Raw genomic sequence first — 21,094 nt, forward strand, 5'->3', positions numbered from 1 at the left:
GACATCCAGACTGCCACGGGCCACCCCAGACTTTAGCCCCTGCAATTGAACACTGAAAGAAGCTGCTACAGAGTGTGTGTGTGCGCGTGCATGTGCGTGCGTGTGGGTGTTCTGAGGGGTGCTGGTCTCTTCCTCTTTGTATTCTAACTCAGAGCCCTCTCCTGATGGGAGCCAAGGGTGGGGTGAGACACCCCAAGTCCTCACTATATTCTACCCCTCCCTCAGGGTCCCCAGGGCTTCCCGCCCTTCACAAAGGCCACTTGTGCATCATCAAGCCAAGTGCATATTCCCTCCCACCCCCGCAGTGGAGCAGAGCCTTTGGGATGGGTTTCAAAGGGCCTCTAGCTTTATCCCTTTCTCTTTCTCATCCTGGAGAGCCCACCCCACCCCCGTTCAGGAAAATTATACCAGCTCCTAATGGGAGTGGAAGGGAAAGCATCCTGCTATTCATCCCAGCGGTTGAACGGACCTCTTGAGCATCCATTGTGCCCATTGGGCTGCCTGGGCCTCAATTGCAATCAGGTGGTCTCTGTGCCCACCCCACCCCCCAGCCCGGGACAGGAACGGACTCAGGCAATGGGCCGACCCACAGAGTTCTCCGTCCATCCACTCAAGGGGCTTTTGTTGAATAAAATAGCACCCGCCACTCGGCCACTTTAAACTGAGGCCAGGCACTTGAATGTGAAAATGGGCCCAGGCGCTGGGAGTGCAGGTACAATGGCCACCCTCAATTAGCTCACTGAGGTGCCCCAAATGGACCTGAGGAGGGGCCACAGCCACAGCCTGTTCATGCATATTTATCACAAGCTGCTGCGCCTGGGCTTGAAGGTTCCCATGGCAGCTCCCAGGGAAGGCAGAAAGGAAGGGTGGAGGGGCGCCCGGGCCCTGTGGGGTCTGTGACTCAGAGGGTGCTCTGGAGTTCTCCCCAGCAGACTGCAAAGTGTTCCCCAGCCCCATGGCCCTTTGCCTTTACTTGAACCTTTGGCTTGTGGCCAGTGTGACCTAGCAATCAGACAGTTAAGAGCATGTTGGCCATGCCCACTCAACAGGTTGGGGAGTGGAAACCTGGAATCAAGGAAGACCAGCTGTTTTGTTTTTCCAGTGGACATGTAGAATGGGAGGAGGTCAGTAATAACGCGAGCATTTATTGAATGTTTACTAAGTGCCAGGATCTGTGTTACTTTCCTATCAGGGCTACAAGACAAATGCTGAATTTTCTGCATTTAGGAAACTGAAACTCTGGAACAGGCGGATGTAATATCCCCAAGATCTGGTGGTTGGAATAAACAGCAGAGCAGTTGCTCACCCAGGTGGTTTGTCTCCTCTGCCCCAGGGCCAGGTCTCCCTACTGGCTGCTGGGTACAAATGGGTAGGGGCTCTGCTGTTTGTCACAAGTTGCTGGATGCCAGGTTCTATGCCAAATTCAAGTTACCTCCTTAGACATTCACAACAGTATGGGACAGCTCCTTCTTCTCTTCCACCTCCTCCTCTTCCTCTTTTGTACTTCCTTTTTCTTTTTTTCTGGAGCCTCGAGAGTAAACCTAGGGACTTTACACTGAGCTATATCCACAACCTTTCATTCATTCATTTTTTTGGAATAGGGTCTTGCTAAGTGTGTCAGTGCTTATTAAAGAAACAGATTTAATACAAAATATAGAAATATATAAGAATTTATAAGATTGGCTTAAAATGGCCGCCCACAGAGTCAGGTGAGGAAAAGAGCAAGATGGCTGTCTGTAGGTTGGAGATCTGAAGGACCCAGTCACAGGCCTGAAGCTCACGGTAGTGTCTTGCAATGCAGTGCCAGTCCATATCAGAAGACTGAAGGGTCTGTGCTGGAAGCCAAGAGACAAATCCAAGGTGGAGGTGAAAACTGCAGCTCCCCCAGAGAAACAGAAGTAAGCCTTCCTTCTTCGTTTCCTTTTTATTTCTTTCTGGTGACAAGGCTACTGAGAGTGGATCTTCCGTCTTCAGTGAATCCCCTCAGCCACACCCAGAACTATGTTGATCTAATTTAGTTGGGATTTCTTACTCAAGTTGATACAATCAGTTAACTATCACACTAAGTTGCTAAGTTATCCAGGCTGGGCTCAAACTTGCAATCCTCCTGCCTCAGCTTCCCAGAGTGCTGGGATTACAGTATGCATCGTCATGCCTGACTAAAGATCTCCATTTGCCATACGTGGAGACTAAGGTTCAGAGAGACAAAGTGCCCTGTCCTAGCCACACTCAGGGCTAACAAGTAGCTATGAGCTAGGAGATTAGGGTTAGCAAAAGCTGACTGGGGAAGTAGGCTTGACCTGTTAACTACAAGATCCCGGACACATGCACAGAACAGTTCCCAAATCCTTGCATGTGAACTTCTCTTGAGAACTCAAGAGGTTTTCAATAGGATGGCCTAGACCTGGTATCAGCCCAAGGTGTGAGATCGCTACACCACCTCTCAGGACCCAGATGTAGAAGTTCTCGTGGGTTTCCTCGAGATTTGGACAGTATAAAAGAAAGGCAGCTACAAGGAGCTGGTGCTACCATAAGTTTCCGTGATAGCCCATGTGGTATTTCTAGATGCAGTGTGTACTTTTATCTTTGCTCTCACCCTTTTTCTACTTACTCAGTCCAAGCTCACTGGAGAGCCAGTTTCTCTCCCACTCTTCATTTTTGCTTTCTTGAATAAACTTGGCCACTGCTTTTTGCTTGTTTCATTCAATTCTTCATTCAAGGTGAGAACCTGGAATTCAACTCCAGAAGGAGAGGCCAGCCAATCTAGAACCCATTAATGTTTAGTTAGCAAACCAGTTTTTAGAAACAAGCCATCCAATAATAGCAGGGCCAGTGTAGAAGCCATGCATACTAAGTTGGGGATCTCCAGCTTGTTCCCCTGCCTTTCTGGAGCTCATGGCTAAAGAAGCCAACCTCTTATTCCAAATTCTGTTGCGCTGTGGGGAACCTCAGTGGCTCCCCCATGAGAGCCTATATGTGTGTAGAGGTACAGCTGGGCCTCCTCCAGAATTCTCCTCAGGAGACAGAAGAATCCAGCAAGGAGCTAGAAAGATGAGCCAGATCTCTTGAGCAGAGCTATGAGGTTCTCCTCCCTCTGGGGAGCTAAGCCTTTGTGAGGAGCTCACAGCATCAGCCAGGATGCAGGCAGGTAGGGAAGGTGGACAGAGCTGCCTCCCAACCCAGCACAACACTGTAACAGTGAGAGCTCCCAGGTCCATCCCAGCCTGCACCCTCTTGGTGCTTCCTGTCCCAATGTCCTATGGTAGCGAGGCTCACCCAGCTCATTGCACGCTGTTCTTACTGCCCCCAAGCAAGTGTTCTTGAATCCATACATCAGCTTCTCCTTCTTGGAGCTGAGTTGTGATGAGTTGAGTTAGTTGAGTCAAATCTGAGCAGCTGGTTTGGGTTGAGAGCTGTTGGCTCTGTTTGGTTTGGGTTGGGTTGAATTGTTGAGTTAGATTACTGCCATGCTGAAAGGAGATAAGTTGAAGACCATTGTATTGCTAAAATGAGTTGAGATGAGTAGAAGGAAAGACTTAAAGAAGCAATCCTAGCCTAACTTCCATTAACTAAAGGACAAACCTCAAGCTAGTAAGCTCCAAGGAACAGCCCCCTCCCCAACCTAGATAACCTAGGATTCCAAGAATCAAGGATCTCAGAGGCAGAGTGGGTACGCTTTCCATTCTGTCCCTCATTTACTATTGGACACAACTCCTCCTTGGGCTGGAAAGTAGACATGAGCCTCTGCGACAATTTTCTCATTTTTATCAGTGGCCCCCTTCAAGGTCAGAGGATCATGACATCTAGCAGATATCAACATAAACCTCAAACTCCTTGCTTCTTAGATAGAATATAGATCCACAGAAGTCAAAGATACTCCCAGGAAAAGAACAACTGATTCATGGTCATCAGGTCTGATACTGTCCCCCATACCTCCTGTCCCCAAAGCCAGGACCCCTCCACATCCCTCTTGATGGGTCTGCCAGCCTCTCCTCTGCTCCTCAGAGGTAGGGAGCTCTGTCCCTCAAGGGAATCACAGTTGTGCCTGGTGGGAGAGAAGTCTGGACTACATTCAGGCTCCTTGGCTTCCTAGCACTGTAACCCAGGCTAATAATGGTTTCCTTCTGAGATATTTATGAGAAGGGCTTTATGGGAACAAATAAGATAAAATGTACAGAGCATGTAACACCGCACCTGGCATGCAAGGAGACTTCATCAGAGGTAGTTTTTCTTTTTACCAACATGAATCCTACTATTGATGTTACCACTGATGATACGAGGCATAATTGAGCAGCCTAAATTGTCAGAAATGCTTCCCCACCTCCTAGGCCCTACCAGACCTGGGTAAATGGATAAAGGGGCAAGTTTATCACCAACTCCTGCCTCATTCTCTCATTCTCTCCCTTATTCATGCATAAGAAAAGCTGCTGCCCTCAGATGCTGATTCCCTCAGCTGGGGATGGTCCTGGTCTCAGCCTTTTCTGGGGCACTGTAAGGATCCCCTTCTCCTCTCTGAGCTGCACTGTGCACAGCTATAGAATGGATATTCTTGTCTTGGGGCTGACTTGTCTTTGAGGTGGCCCCAGCCTCAGACAGCCACAGTCATGTTTGCAAGCCCTGTGCTCCTCCACCCTTCTTCCTGCCCTTCTCTGGGCAGAAATCTCCACACTGGTCAGGCCCAACCACTTTCTCTCAGGAATCTGCATCACTATTCTAAACTCTCCTCAACTCAGTCACTGGAGGAAAGGAGTCAGCCACATGCACACCTAGAGACCTGTGCAGTTTGGCACTAGAAGCTAGAATCAAGATCATTGTGCACTCCGTGGTGAACTGAGGTCCTCAGACAGGTAAAGGGCCTTGCCCAGGACCACCTAGCAGATAAGAGGCAAAAATCAGGTCTCCCATTTGGGTTTCCGGACTTCCAGCCCAGTCTCCCTGTCTCTGATAGCAGTGTGCCTACCTAGCACACAATAATTGAGCACTGGCTACATACCAAGTACTAGCAATATCAAGATAAGAGGAACTTGGCTCATACTATTGAGGAATTTCAAGAAAGTCCTTGGAAAGAGATTCAGTCATTTGTTCATTCAACAAACACATAAGTGCCTACTTTGGGCAAGTCAAAAGACACCTCAGACCTGAAGGCAAGCTTCCACTTCTCCTGTGGCCTGGCCCCTGTGGTGGGATGAGGCCTGGTGGTCAGGCAGGCCACCCACCTCCTCCCCAAGGGACCAACAGGCATGAGCTCATGTCTGCAGAGCTCTGCAGCTCTCAGAGCAGGCTCTCAACACAAGGCCTCCTTGTGATTCAAAGAGATGCAGTGGGCACTCTAGCCCTGAAGCCCTGGGCACTTGGGTCTGTCAGCAGACACTCCCACAGCTGAGGGTGCTGAGCTTTGATATGGCATTAATTCGCTAATATCTTAATCCGGCCACCACCCGCCAGCTGCCTGGCCACACAGTGGGGCCCTGGGGACGGGGTTTCCAAATTACATTATTGAATGTTTACCTAGTGAGCAATCCAAGGAGTGTTTAACACCAGCTGAGGGCAGCGCATGTGCACAGGGCGGCTGCACACCCACAGCCCACACACCACACACAGTCACACAATCCCTGCTGAGGCACACTGGCCCATGCTTGCAGAGCCCACATGCAGCACAGCCCTACAAATGTGCAAGCCCACACACACGTGCACATGCATGCACCCCATGCGTCATAGATGGGCACACTCCCCACGGACCCACATCATGTACACATGCGCACACGTACCGGAATCATTCATGTCACCCTCATGTGCCACCATGCCAGAGTGCCTGCCTTTTCTCACCTCATACTGTCACCCTGAAAAGACTCCTGTCAGCTAATCCTGGGAAGGGCTGGAGGCAGGAGGGTGTCCCTCCACTTGCCCTCAAAGTCACTGCTGCAAGAGCCTTGGAACTAAGAACCCAACCTCACCAGGCTCCCTGACCCCAGTTTCCAAGTTCAAAGCCACTCACTGCCAGAGCTCCCTGCTGGTGCTATCAGTGTGACCATGGAAATGGCAGTGCACACCTGGCCCTGCCTCCTGCTGGGATCCCCGGCCCTGCACCTCCTGCCACCACTAACTATTCCCTCCCTTCTCAGCCTTTCTACTTGCTGTTCTCACTGCCTGTGTGCCCTCATGTCCACAAATGCAAACTACTCAGTCTTGAAGTTCTCCCTCAGCATCCGCAGTGGGTGAACTTGAACTTTATTACACATCTCTGGGCCTCACTTTCCCTATCTGTGAAAAGGAGATGGATTCGAAAGGGTCATAGCTAACACGGAGCCCACAACTCATCCTTCCACCTTCACATACCCTACAGGCAGGCACTGTTATCTTTTTTTCCCAGAGGAGAAAACACAAGATCAGAAGGAGTAACTGGGAAGGTGAGCCGGTCCCAGTACCTGAAAGGAAGCTTGCCCACCGCCATCCCATGCTCCTAGGGCAGAGAAGGTGAGCTGGTCCCAGTACCTGGAAGGAAGCTCCCCCGCTGCCATCCCATGCTCCTAGGGCACAGAAGGTGAGCCACTTGGGTGCCAGAAGCACCCTCCTCCCCGTTGAAATGAGAAGACACGTAAACAAGCCTCAAAACAGACTTCTGGGTCACCTACAGCAACCCCAAAGGGAAAGGAGATGGAACAATCTGATACTCAACCACCTAGACTCTCTGAACTGGCAACAAAAGAGGATCTGGGGAAAATGAAATCAGAAATAATTACTCAGATAACAGCAAAGATTGTGCTCATAGTGCAAGACATGATTAATAAATCTAGAGAGGACACAGATAAAAAAAAATAGAGGATCTGGGGAACATAATGGAATCCCAACATAGGAAACAAATGGAATCCATAAAACAGATGCAAACAGATTTCTAGGAGAATAAAAACTCCATTGAAAGTCTGCACAGCAGAATGAACCAATGTGAGGATAGAATTTCAGATATAGAAGATAAGATTGCAATTAGTGACCAGGAAAAGAAAAATCGCTTTAAAATGGTAAGGGAACATGAGAAATCAATCCAGCAGCTCTTAGACGATGCAAAGAAGAATAACATAAGACTGATTGGAGTCAATGAAGAAACAGGAGAGAGTGCAGATGACATAAAAAAAAAAACTGTTCACAGAAGTGATGGCAGAAAACTTCTGAAGGAGGGGAAAAGAACTTCACATACAGATAAGTGAGGCATATAGGACTCCGGCTAGCCTTGATCAAAAAATATCTACACATAGGCATATAATAGTTAGGATTCCAGAAATCCAACAGAAGAATAAAATTCTACAAGCAGTTAGAGAAAAGAAACAAATCACCTACAAAGGAAAGCCCATCAGAAGACTTCTCAGTGCAAACCCTCAAGGCAAGAAGAGCGTAGAGTGACGTATTTCAAGCCCTAAAGGAAAACAGCCTCCAACCCAGATTGATGTACCCTGCAAAACTGTCTTTCAAAATTGATGGAGAAATAAGATACTTTCATGACAAAGAGCACCTTAGGAACTTCATGAATACCAAACCAGCCCTCCAAAAAATTTTAGACAATATCCTAGGAAAAGGCAATGAGGATCACAAACCCAGGAAACCCAGCAGAATGACAAATTAAATGCAAAGGGGGAGAATCCAACAAAAAGAAAAAGTCATGACAAGGCTTTTAAAACTTTTAACTTCATCTCCCTAATGAGTGTATAATTCAATCTTGTTATTGTACTGATTATTATTTTTCTGATTCTAAAGTTGCACACCTTTCCTTGTGCTATACTGGATATTTATCATCTTCTTATGTCTACTTTTTAATTGGGTTGTCTATTAATGAACTGTACGAGTTCTTTATATATTCTGGTAATAGGTTAAATGCATTGTAAATATGGTCTATTTAAGGACTACTTTTCATTTTAATGATGTCATTTAAAGTTTTAAATTTTGATGGAATCTCATTTATCAATTTTTTTCTTTTATACATCATGTTTTTTGTATTCTAGGTAGTTCTTGCCTACCTTAAATTCATAAAAATTTTCCCTTATAATTTCTTCTTAAAGTTTTATACTTTTAGGCTTTCATATTTAGGTTCATAGATCCCTTCAAATTATTTTAATATATGGAAATAAAGGGTTGAGGGTAAACTTTTTATATACGGATACCAGGTGTTCTAGTGCCGTTTGCTAAAAACACTATTTCTTCCTCGACTCTTGAATTGAGTTTATATTCTATAAAATGCTAATGTTAAATAATCTTTCAAAACTCAGTGGACCATATATGTGTGGTTCTATTTCTAGATTCTCTGTTTTATTCCAATGATCTATATGTCTTTCCTTACACCAACACTGCCTTGATTACTGTAACTTTAGAAGAAGTCTTAAAATTAGGTACTAAACATCTTCCAACACTTTTTTTTTTTTTTTGGTACCGGGGATCGAACTCCGGTCCTTGCGCTTGCTCAGCAGGTGGTGAAACCGCTGAGCTAAATCCCCAGCCCCCAACACTATTTTTTTTAACTTTTCTAGGCCCTTTGTACTCCTACATAACTTTTAAATTTCAATATCCAATTCTTCATTTATAGCAAGTATGCACAGACCTGAATTTTTATATATACCTTGTGTTTTCTAATCCTGCTAAATTCAAATACAAGTTCTAGGGGCTCCTAGAGATTTCTTAGTATTTTCTTTGCAGATGATCATTTCATCTACATATAAAGATTTTGCTTCTACCTTGACAATCCTATCCTAATTGTGTCATATTATTGCCAGACTATTCTGGTTGGGCCTAGGTTTCAAGGTTTAATGGACAGATAAAGAATAAGCATATCTGCCCTTGTTCCCCACCTTAAGGAGAAAGCATTATATCTTCTCCATTCATATAAGGCGTTCTCACTGGAAGTATGGAGTACATGTCTTTAATCTGTTGAGAAGTTTCTGCTCTACTTCTAGTCTCCTGATAGCTTTTACCATGAACAGCTGTAGAATTTAGTCCAATACTTTTTCTCCAACTAGTGACAGGATCATATGGCTTTTTCCTTTCCTCTGTTAAAATGATGACTTTTGGGAGTGGATCTCCCAATGCTAAACCAACACTTCCATCCCTATAACAAAACCACTTTCTACGTACTGGCAAATCTGACTTCTAATAGTTTGTTTTGTTAAACAAATTTCCATCTATGTTCGTACTTTCTTCTTCTATTATCTTTATCCAATTTTAGTATTAGCACAATGTTGATTTCCTAAAATGAGGGGAGAAGTGTTCCTTCTTTTTTCTGCTTTAATTGTTTGATATAATTTAACAGTTAAAATGTATATGAGCCTGTTGTCTTATAGGTAGGTTTTCAAGCTAGGAGTATACTTTCTTTAATAAGTGCTATTCAAATTTTATATTTCCTCCAGAGTTAGTTTCATTAATTTGTCTTCCAAGGTACTCCTTAGAAGTTGTCAAATTTATTTCAAAAAAGATTTTTGTAATAGGCTTTCTATATCCTTTTAAATTCTGTAAAATCTGTGGTAATGTCTCCTAGATCTTGATATTGTAATTTTAAAAATGTATAACTGATATTGTGTAACAGGAAGAAAAGGTCTAAAGGTGCAGGGGAAGTGGGAGGGGTAGGGGAAAGGAAAGAAGGGAAAAGAAAAAATATGAGAAAAGGAAAAAGATGCAAACAAAGTCTTTCCAAATAGGGAAGGGTGGGCAAGGGACGGGGAAAAGAATAAGAACCAAGATACTCATGTAATGGTACAAGATCCCAATGATAAATGTAACTGTATTTTATACCTAAAATGTACCAATAAACTTAATGGAAAAAAAACTACTCAGCCTTCAAGGCCAGCTCTCTGCTCTCCAGCAGAAGGGAGACAGCTTCCCTCCCTGGTCCCCACACTGGGAGATGACGTAAGGCCCCCAGCGGGCACTGCTCAACTGAGGATAGGAAGAGACCCTCTCTCCAGCCCTGTGGTGCTGTGATGAGGAGTGCACATTAAGGCTGCCATGTGGTAGTTACACAGTAACAGGTGTCCCTCGTGTGCATTATTACATGATAACGATGATGGCAAGGACAATGACTGTGCTCCCTGACGCCTGTAGCCGCAGGCCCACCATTGCCCTGCAGCCACAGAAGGAACTCTTTGGCTGGATGAGTGACTGAGGTACTCATAGTCTTCTCTGCATTTCATGACCACAGAATGGATTTTTCCAGAAATACATTGACAGGATGGGGCATGGAGCCTGAACAAGCTAACAGAAGCTTGGAAACCTTAGGAATGACAAAACTGTTGTGAGAACGTGGGTGAATGTGCCACCTCACAAGGGGTGTGAGGGAGGAGAGAGGCTGCAGGTAAGAAGGGAGACCAGCTCGGGGGATGAAGCAAAAGGTTAATTGGCAAGGAGAAGAGTCCACAACCAGCCTTTGGCTTCCATAGATGCCCTTTGAGTTATTAAGATTTTATGTCTTTATCCATTTATTTATCCAACAGTATTTATTGCATAGCCACCATATGTCAGGTGGTGCTAGGTGGCAGCAGTTCAAACAGGACCCAGACACATCCTCCTCTTCACAGAATCTACATTCTAGAGAGAGAGCTTTTAAAAAATGGACAAATAACTAAAATAATTCCAAGTCCTACAAGTGATATCAAGGACACCAATAGGGTAGTTAGAGAAAATCTTTCTGGAGATGATGATGATGAGGTATAATCTCAGGCAGGATGAGGGACAGATGATGTAGGCTGAAGGAAGAGCATGTGTAAAGACCCAGAGGAGGAAGTCATTTGGCACATGACAGGAATGGAAAAAGAGACCAACCTAGCTGAGGCTTAGTGAGTGAGGAGTAAAACAACATGGATGATGCTGGGGAGGCTGGCAAGGATTCTACAGGATCTTCCAGGCCATGTTCAGAAATCTGGAATTTATTTAAGTGCAACAAAGAATTTTTAAACTGAAGAGTAATATAATTTGATTTGTATTTTAAGAAAAACCCTCCGGCCACTGTATGGCCTCTCAGTGAGAGGCTAAGGGGTAACTGAAAGGCTGCCAAGAGAGTGGCAGCAAAGGAAGCCAGGAGAGGTGGAGGCAAAGTCAGATTTTTCTGGTGCAGAACTGAAGGGACTTGCAGATGAGTTGGCAACAGGCGAGGAGAGAAAGGGTCTGGGAATCAGAGATTATACCCAGGTTTCTGGCTCTCAACACCTGGTGGACATGGTGCCACGCAGTCAGGAAGAGGCTGAGGAGGCTGGGGACACCCTGATTTTTGTAGCTGGCAATGACCATGTGAGCTCCCAGAACTAGGAGAGATTTCCAGAAGCCTCATGCTGGGACCCAGAGCTGCTGCCTGTCCTGTACAGGCCTAGAGCTCTCCGGCTTCCCTGCAAAGAGCTCATCTCTGGAAAACACAGGACAGTCATTACATGCCACTTTCTTCTAGGAAATTCCCTCAGGGGATTGGCATATAGGCAGCTTTAAGAAGATGCTATCTACAGCCAGATTCCCTGGTTTAAAATCCCCGCTCTGCTGGCTGCTGGCTGTGTGGCTCCAAGCAAGTCATTTACCCTCTCTCTATTCCCCCATAATTGTGGGGTGATGATAGCATCACCTTCTGGAGCTAATCCCATGCTCTACTCATCATTCTTGGAAGAGTACCTGGCACAAACAGGTGTCAAGAAGTGTGAGCTGACGCTCTTAAGTGATGCCAACCCTGTGGCTACAGACTGCTCTCCAGTGTCCATTCCTTAGGGACCAAATTGTCTGGTGACCAGAAATCTGGCCTTTGTAAGTCTGAGCTCCAGCTCTGCCTCTTCCACTTAGTACCTGGATGACTTCGAGTGAGTTATCATGTGAATGTCTACATCACCTCTGCCCCATCTCCACCCCAGCCTTTCGGAGATGACTCTGTGCTTGCTGGTTCTGCACAGGGGAGGGCAGGTCAGTGACCTGTCCTGAACAGCACCCGTAGAAGAGACCTCGGAGCAGGCAGCCCCCTGGGAGCTTCGGTGACTAAGGCCAGGCTCTCTCTGCTGTCCCTCAGAAAGAATAACAATGATGTCCAAAAAGCTTCCCTTTCTTTGTTAGACCTTTGCAGGATGCAGGGCCTAGATCTAAGGATGGCGGGGGCCCAGAGATGCCCACAGTCCTGCAGAGCTGGCAGAGGGGCTGGACCAAATATTCCAACAGCCAGCCTCAAGCACTTTCCCCAACACCACTCGGCATTCACCCAGCACCCCCTACCCAGCCCTGTGAGGTTCTTTCCTTCCAAACTCCCATTCCAGGACTAATCTCTCCTCTCAGATTTCTCCTTGTCTTCCTCCACACTGTCTCCTCTTTTTTCCTCAGAAACTCCTTGCAGATGCTCCTGAGGCCGCAGACCTAAAATCCCCCAAATCAGGCTTCCCAGCCTCCTCTTCCAAGGGAGACACTCCCACCCCAGGCCAAGAAGTTCCCAGAAATCCTTGCCCAGGTGAAGCCTACTCCCCACAGGTATCAACAAGACACCTTTGCTGACATTGGTTTCACGGGAGTTCGAAAGGCTCCAGTCAATTCCAGCTCAGCTCTCAGAAGAGAAATGGAAAAAGAGCATCCTCCCCACCCCCAAACACATTTTTATAATCTGCTCCAAACTCCCCAGCTATAAATGACTTTAATTTTAACGTTTTACAAGCAACTTGCCCTTAAAACAGATGAGAGGAGACAGGATATAAAGGATCCCTCATGAGACTGACTGGGAGAAGAAGTGGGACAGGGACAGGGTCTTAAGATCCCTTCCCCAAAGGCTCCAGCTGCCCAGGACTCAAGGCCTCAGGGGAGGGCATGGCTGGGCAGAGTCCTGGCCTGGGACTCAGAAAACCCACACCCCGGGCATAAATCTGCCCTACTTTGAATCTGTCTCTCCATCTATGAAATGGGGGTTTACACAGATGGTCTTTAAATACTGTCTGAGGTTAAAACAGAGGCTATGTGGAAATGAAGATGAATTAAAGTCCATGCCATGCTCTGGAATGGGCATGAAACACATGAAGAGAAACTGCACATGGTCCCACAGCCAGACTAGGGAGAGGAGATGGCTAATTGGCTATCAAGTTCTGCTTAAAACTTTTCAGTGGCTCCCCACTGTCCTTGAACAGGGTTAATGCAAACTCACTACAACTTCCTAAGCTAGTGTGATCTCACCCTAAAATCGCCTCCAGCATCCTCCAGCCCGCTCCCTGAGGTGTGCTTCTTGGGCCTGAAACACCAAAGTGCCTGGTTTCATTCACTTATGGGCTCTCTCTCCTCTCCACTTATACGGTGCTGGCTCCAGTGTCTTCTTCTGGGAGGCCTTGTTTCTCAGGATCCAGTCTGGCAAACTACCTGGGGGAAGCACTCCCATCCCATCCCACACTGGCCTCCAGAGCCCCATGCTGGCCTTCTGGCCCCTGGCTGGTTGTTTCTGGATCGTTCTGCCCTTCTCAGTCTGTGCCTTCCCTGTGGGGGCCAGGATGGGGATTTTCCCAGTGCATGGCCTGGGCCAGAGCGATGTCCAGTGACACATTGTGGAATGAAGGAAAGAAGGAAGGAGTGATGACTCAAGAGGAAGAGGAAAAGCAATCCACTGAGAAAGGATTTAAGGGAGAGGAGCAAGGGGTTGGAAAGCTGGAGTAAGATGAGGTGGAGCTTGACCACCTACTCCCACTGAGTCGCCTTCATGGACATCAGAGCTAAATCAGCTTGCCAATGTCATACAGCCAGGAAAGTTTGAGAACTAGCATGCTGAAACCAAAGCCCACCCTTTTCCCTTCCCCTGCAGGTTACAAAGTGAAGGTAGGGATCAAAACACAGGGTTCTAAGTTGTTCTAGCCGAAGGTGCTTTCTCCTCAACCCAACTAGACCTGTGCTCGTGGTCCAGGAGAGAAAAAGATAATTCCATTCCACTGAAGGGGATGTGGCAGCCCAGGGAAGTTAAACAACTCACCCTGATCATGCTGTACATGAGCGCAAAGGGCAGCATTTAAAGGAGGAGGAATGTTTTAGAATAATACTGGCATCTAAAAATAGTGTGCAGCTTGGCCTGGCTGACTCAGGGGGTCATGTTTTATGGCTGCCCCCATCGGCTTTTCTGGGACGGTGTAGCACAGCCTGCACTGGTTATAGATTTTCCATGATCTCGGCTCTGATTTCCCTGTCCCACTAGTGAGCCCATGGGTCAGTGCCTAATTTTCCAACATTTATCTTTCCCCTTTACAATTTCCCCATGTAACTGGCCTACATATTTGGTGCCCTATATTTCTGACTCTGGAGCTGAAATTAGGGGTAGCCAGGCAGCAGCCCTGCCCCACTTCTCAGAAAGTCCTAGAGCCATTTGAACTTTAAGGTTACAGATTAAGTAGATTTGATGCATCCAAATACAGCAGCATCTTAAATAAGGCCCACACTCAGACAGGCACAGACTGAGCTACTCCCTGTACCCACTGAGACAATATGCCAACCTGCCTTCACTCCACTTGCCCTGTAGCTCCAGAGCCTGGGGCTTCAGTCTCCCTCTGCAGGCCAGTATGTGGGGAAGATGGGGACTTTGCCAGGGCTCCAGTAGAGACTTTGGTTCTGCATCTTGGACGTGAAGGTTTGGATTCCAGAGGAGAGGTCAGGGTTGGTATGGCTGTCCATACCAGCCAGTCTACTGTTAACCCCAAAATTTGACCAAAAGAAAGATCTGGCTTCCATAGTCCAAGATAGGTTCATTCCCCTCTTGACTATTCCCAGTTACTTCTCATGTGATTGTCTGATCTCCCCAGAGCCCATCAAGGGCTCTACCCAGAGGAGGTACAGGTACAATGGGAACTCTAGCTGTGTCTCTCTGGCCAACCTACTGGCCTCTCTAGGGAAGAAGACAAATGAGAGAAGAGAAAGGCCCTGGAGTTATAGATCTGGCTCCTGGACAACTCTCTATAAACATCTAGATGCCTAAGGAAGGGAGGAGCTGAGATGCTCAGCTGATTCCTTTTCTCAAACTCAGCAATCAGAGAAGTACCTCCTCTCTGGTCCTTCTCCTACACCCAGGGAGCCACTAGGAGTAAGCAAGTTAAAAGATCACTGCAGAGGAAAGATCAGAGAAAGTCTCACATGGAGGCCACTCAAGGATGATTTGAAGTTGGCTGGGATCTCCAATGACCATGGTCTACCAAAATCCTGACAGAAAGCAGTATGAACCTGAACATGAAATCATCTGAACCATCTTGTCCCCTTACCAAGACATCCCAAAGGGACAGAGTAGTCCCTCATACTAATATTGTTTCCATGATCATTAATTCTCTGGTAAGCAGCATTGTTCCACTGTACAGATGAACAAACTGAGGCTCAGTAAAGACCAGTCACTGAAGCTAAAAATAATAGCAATAACAGAGCTGAGACCAAATGCCAGTCTCCTCCCTGGAAGCCCATATTACTTTCCCTATGGTTGTCCTGAAATTCCCTGCAGGCTTTGGACTTTCTCCTTTGAAGGGGAACGTAGCTGACCTGTAGATATGCATTGGGTATTGGATCACTTTAATGTTGTCCCCCACTATCCTTTAGGTGATCTCATCCAATGTCTAACTAAATTTTCCCTCTATGCTGATGACTCTAAAATCCAAATCCATAACTATGAAATCTAGACACATCAATATGGCCATCTAATTAGCATCTTTTACTCCCCTGCCCAGCTCCTGATTTGCCCCCAAATCCTATTCCTCCTGAGTTTTGCTGCACCTCCCACTGTGTTGCTCACCTAAGAATCACCTTGGATTTCTCTGCCCTTCATGCCCCTGGTCTGGTCTGTCAGAAAGCACCATTCCTCAGAAATGTGTCCTGAATCTGTTCACCTCTCCTGACCTTCACCATCTTAGTCTGATCACTGCCGTCTTTCTCCTGGACTCCTCTGCAACTCCCTGGTAGGTTTCTGTGCTTCCACATTGCCCCACCCCTCCCTCAGTAGCAGGGCACTCTGCAGCCAGAGCAGTACTCCAAGTGTGTATTAGGTCAAGCCACAAGCCACATCTTCATTTAAAACTTTCAGTTGGCTCCTCCACTGCAATGAAAATAAAACCCAACCTCCCCCTGCTGGTCTAGAATGCCCTAGTTTGTCCAGGCATCAGTCCCCTGGACTTCATCTCTTCATCTCACCCTCACACAACAGTCTGCCTGGCTTCTTTCTGGTCCTCAAACACACCACGTCCAGTGCCAGGACCTTTGAGGGGATCCCTCTCTGCTTGGAATGCTCCTCTGGAGAACATCATATGATCAGCTCTTTCTTATCTTTATAAACACCTCTTCCTTCCTAAATCCACCTCCCAAAGTAGCCACTCCTCAGTCAATCAGAGTCCTCCTGGTGTCTTAATTCAGGAGGATATCATCTATCTTTGGTGATGAACCTGCCTTGTGCTCTTCTCTGACGTCTCATGATCAGGTGTCCGCAACACTTGAAGTAAGTCTGGGCCCAGGGCAGGTGTGGAGAAAACAAATGGATGAATGAGTCGAGCTCCTCACACCTCCCAGCTTGAGACCTAAATGCAATCTTTAGAAACAGTCACCATTTATACTTCCCTGCCACACATGCACATAATGTCTGTACTATCCATGAAGAAGCAAGGGCTGGGGTATCAGAAACATTTGTGATGTGACTTTAGAGGATTTAAGGATTTAAAGTGAGAAAGGGCCAAGCTCAAGCCCTGACTCTATAACCTACCGTTTTCTAATCTCATCTCAAACAAGGTTCTTGACCCCTCTGAGCTCCATTCTCTATACTTAGATGGGGCTAATGACAGCACTTGCCTCATAGGGGTGTCATGAGGAGTAAATGAAGTCACATAGAGTAAATGCCTCGCTCCAGGACAGATACACTGTTGGACCTGAAAAATGACCTCCGTGTCCACCTGTACATGCACACCTGTGCCTGCACATGCTCACACACGTGCACAAAACTCTGCTCTCTTGGGTGGGTCTGAGAACTACTGATCTGAATGCTAGGGATGGAATCAATTAGATTTATTTTTAAAGCCTCATCTGTTTTGATTTAACCGGAAGCTTCTGTTCAATGAAATGCAGTATTAGTCAATGAAAAATCAAAGTCCCTGGATTTGGGGGCTCAGCTGTCAATGAAGGCTGCATAGAGGCTCCCAGACCCTGTCACCTGTCCCTTTTCCTTGAGCAGTTTTGTCCCTAAAGAGCTCTGGGCGGAGAGGGGCTTGTCTGCCTCTGGCCAGGGGCACCTGTCCGCTGGCCTGAGCCATAGCCTTCTGAGCACAGGCTACCCTGGGGGTGTAATCACTGGCATCTGTTTATGTCTCCCCTAATTCCTGTCTATATTGAGGGTAATATGATTTGTCTGATTTATATCTGTGTCCCACCCAACACCCAGCACAAAAAAGGCACTAGATGAAATTTTTGTGGGAAACAATGAGTGATGATTGAATACATTACCAAATAATTTAGTTACAATAATAATAACAACTACTATTTACCTGCCACTTACCATTTGCTGTGCACCCTTTTAAGTGCTTTTCATGCACTGACTCATTGAGTTTTTATAACAATGCCAGGAAGTAGGCTCCCTTATTCATCCCCATTTTACAGAAGAAAAAACCAAGGTAAGGAAGCTTAATCACTTGCTCACAGTCACAGACAGTAATGAAATAAGTGGGATTCCACCCCAGCAGGCAGGACCTCAAGCACTCATGACCCTACATCATGTTATTCATGCATTCATTCATTCATTCATTCACTCTTCACTGACTTCAGGCCAACACCATGCAGGATGTGCAACTAGAAACACACTGACAGCTTAGACCTACTTTCTGACAGGAGGGTGCAGTCCAGGGCAGAAGTGAGAGACACAGAAATGGGCCCTTAATGTGCAGCAGAGGGAGGGTGAATGTGGGAAAGTGCTCAGAGGTCAGCATAGCCAACCAACTCTGGTCAGCTCAGGGGAACTTCCTGGAGGAAGTGGCTCTTGCCTGTGTTGGTCAGTCACGAGGGGAGGAAGGACATTGCAGCAGAAGATCTTGTACAGAAGCATAGAGGTGAATCATCATGGTGCATTCTGAGGATGCACCCAAGGAGAGGGAGTGCAAGAGGTCACAATTTAGGGACGACAAGAAAAGAGAACCAGAGGCCATTAGGCCAGGTCAGGGAGGTCAGTGTAGTCTACAGAGGAGCTGGGACACCATCACAGAGGTGTGGGATCCAGGCAGTGGTCTGTGGCTCTCCTATGGAATCTCACCATTTAGTGAACAAATGCAAGAAGATGAAGAAAAGCAAGGCACTTCACACAGCCTAAACTACCCGCACACACCCACCATAAGCACACACACACACAACCAGATAGCACCGGAGTCAGGAATATAAATATGGGTATTAAAGATGGGAAATAACGACTTTTATTGGCAGTATTAGGGACTGAACCCAGGGCCTTTACATTGAAATGCATCATTCCCAGCCATTATTTTTCTCTTTCTTTCTTCTCTCCTTTCTTTCTTTATTGATAGAGTCTCACAAAGATGCTAAGTCTCCCCTACTTGAACTTGAAATTCTTCTGCTCAGGCTCCCAGAGTTCTAGAGATGATGACTTGTAACAGAGTCGATTTGGCTCCCCTCCCAACTGAGGGGTATGCCTGGAGCCTAGAGGCATGTCCCTCCCTGAAACATTTCATCCACTTCACAGGAGGAGGTCAGTGTGGAAACCAGAGAGGAATATTCCTGAGGTTAGGGTCAGCAGTCAGGCTTGACATAGAGGTTAAGACGGTTGGGATGTGAGGAACATGGGTTTAGATATGAAGAGCTGATGTTCCAGACAGCTCAGTGAGCCATGGACTTGAGCACTCACAATTAAAAGGAGAGTGGGCAGCCAAGACCCGATGACCCCATGTTCTGAGATATTAAGGCTGGGGCCTGGACCAGACCCTTTCTTGAGAGCCCTTCTGGTGCAATCTCCCAGGTCCTGCTCTAATTCTATCTTTACTTTTCTGGCTCCAATCTCTTTTCTCACATTCTGAACTCCACTTCTCCAGACAATAATTCTACTATCATTTTCCGCCACGTGATTCCAGCATACAGCATCATGAGATAGTACAGAAAGAGCTGGTTTTTCAGTCAGATGTCTTTAGGTTCCAACTTTGACTCCATCATCACCATGGGCCCCAAACATTCACTATATTTCCATAGCATGTTAATTCTGTGTCCTCAGCTGTGAGCCTCAGTTTCCCCTTCTATGAACTAGAACTAGGAATGCCCACTTCACAGAGTCACTGTGAAAACCAGAAACAGAATCCAGACCATCATAAGGACACCAGTGCCCCTTCCTGGTCTCTGCTCTATCCCACCTTCCCCTAGAAACAAGCCATTTCCTTTGCTGCATGGGACATGCTGCCTCTCTTCTGTCTGCGATTCTGTTCCCCAACAAGAACGGCCCATTTCAGTCAGGGAGTCTGCTCTCATTTCTGCTGAGTGTAGATGCAATGGAGTCCCCCAGATGGGGCAGATGAAGTGGCAGTGTGGGGATGGCTGCCCCAGCAGGTGGGGAGCTTCCCTCAGGCCTTGAGATCCTTAACAAGAATCTTGCTGGGTTCATTTAGCAAAAATTCTCCACCCTTGGTATCTGATCACCCTCAACATATGATCAAATTCCTCATCCCCCATCCTCAATATGTAATCACCCTTGTCTGCCTTCAATCAAGTATCCCTCTCGCCCCTGATGTTTCTGCTTAGTAATTTTCCATCCAATGACCCCCAACCTGCTCCTTGGCTCTGACTCCTCACTTGTCTTGATTATATTCAGAACTGAGCCCAATCTCTGCCCCAACTGCGAAACCCCCATCCCCCTAGTCCTCTTCCTTACCATCTTCAACAAGTGTCGTGGACAATCTTGCTTTAACAAAAACTCCCAGGAATTTCTACACTGTATTTTTGATCATTGAGGATCTGCTGGTTTTCCATAGGATTGCAGAGATGTGGTCAGTCTTGGAAGTGCCCAGCTGGTTAAAGGACCCCACTAGGGTCCCACTGGGAAATGAAACACCCATGTGAAGAATGCCAAGAGGAGCTGGAAGGGTCCCTGAGAGGAGGAAAAGAGCAGGTGCTGCCCCGTCACCAGCAAGCCAGCAGACAGACACAGTGGTGTGTTACCTTCTCCACGTCCCACCACATCTTCTCTTCACAGGTCTACCATACTTCACAAACCATGTGTGCTCAGGCGCACACACACACACACACACACACACACACACACACACAATGAATGGGTGGTTTATTATTTATTCCAATAACATTCATGGGACCCTGACCTTTGAGAGATCTTTGGCAAAATCAAAGTGCCACATCATGGGGTGTGGACTGAACCACTTAATCATTCCATTTAACCTGTGTTTGTATGAGAGACTTGGGGATCAGTGCTTCAGAGATGTTAGCTCATCCAGTTGAGAAAATGTTGGTTGTCCTCATCAAAGAATGGGGTTGGTATTTGATGCTACACTGAGTTTTTATTTAATTAGGAGGAAATTAACAGCTACGTGGCCCATCAACATGGTGTTTCTATTTATTAAGATCTTCTTTTATGGACTTTTACCAGAGTTTTACATTTTTCCTCATAAAGTTATTGTACTTTATTTTTTTCTTGGTGCTGTTGATCACACTCAAGGCCTTATGCATGGCAGGCTACATGCCTAGACCTCTATGTCCTTAATAAAATAACTTGATTCCAAGATATTTTATAGTTTCTATTGTTATTATAAAATACATATGTTCTATTTTGTTATTGCAAAGGAATACTTAATCTTTGGAATTATAAAAGATATGTGAGATCGGAAAATATAAACAATACAAAGCACTCACATACCCACTGTCCCAATTAGGAATAGATTGAAATTATGCTGAAGATCTCTGGGAACCTCTTGCCAGTGCCATTTCCTTCTTTCCCCATAGAGGAAATCACATTCCCTGAGATTACGTATCCTTTCTTTTCCTGTGTTCCTGCTCTTATTATACTTCTCTACACGTTATATGGTATCTTTTGCATGTTTTTTGAGTTTATAAGAGCACAAATATTACATAGTACCATTCTTTCTGCCTTTGAACTTCATACTGTATATCCTTCTACAATCTGCTG

General features: G+C 46.2%; 1 long non-coding RNA gene across 3 annotated transcripts in view; it reads right to left on the reverse strand.

Annotated features, from left to right (window-relative positions):
* Positions 1–849: 849 nt before the first annotated feature.
* LOC110346614 (uncharacterized) overlaps positions 850–21,094 on the reverse strand; it is a 102,112-nt gene continuing 81,867 nt past the window's right edge. For all 3 annotated transcript variants that reach the window (XR_015452653.1, XR_015452651.1, XR_015452652.1), the window contains exons 3-5: positions 3,277–3,470; positions 2,612–2,763; positions 850–1,835 (exon numbers count right to left, since the gene is read on the reverse strand). This is a non-coding gene — a long non-coding RNA (uncharacterized LOC110346614). The remainder of the gene's footprint in view (positions 1,836–2,611; positions 2,764–3,276; positions 3,471–21,094) is intronic.

This window comes from Heterocephalus glaber, unplaced genomic scaffold, assembly GCF_053883595.1.
Source record: "Heterocephalus glaber isolate CG9 unplaced genomic scaffold, H.glaber_assembly_v1.0 deba00001451, whole genome shotgun sequence".
Classification (NCBI taxonomy): Eukaryota; Metazoa; Chordata; class Mammalia; order Rodentia; family Bathyergidae; genus Heterocephalus; species Heterocephalus glaber.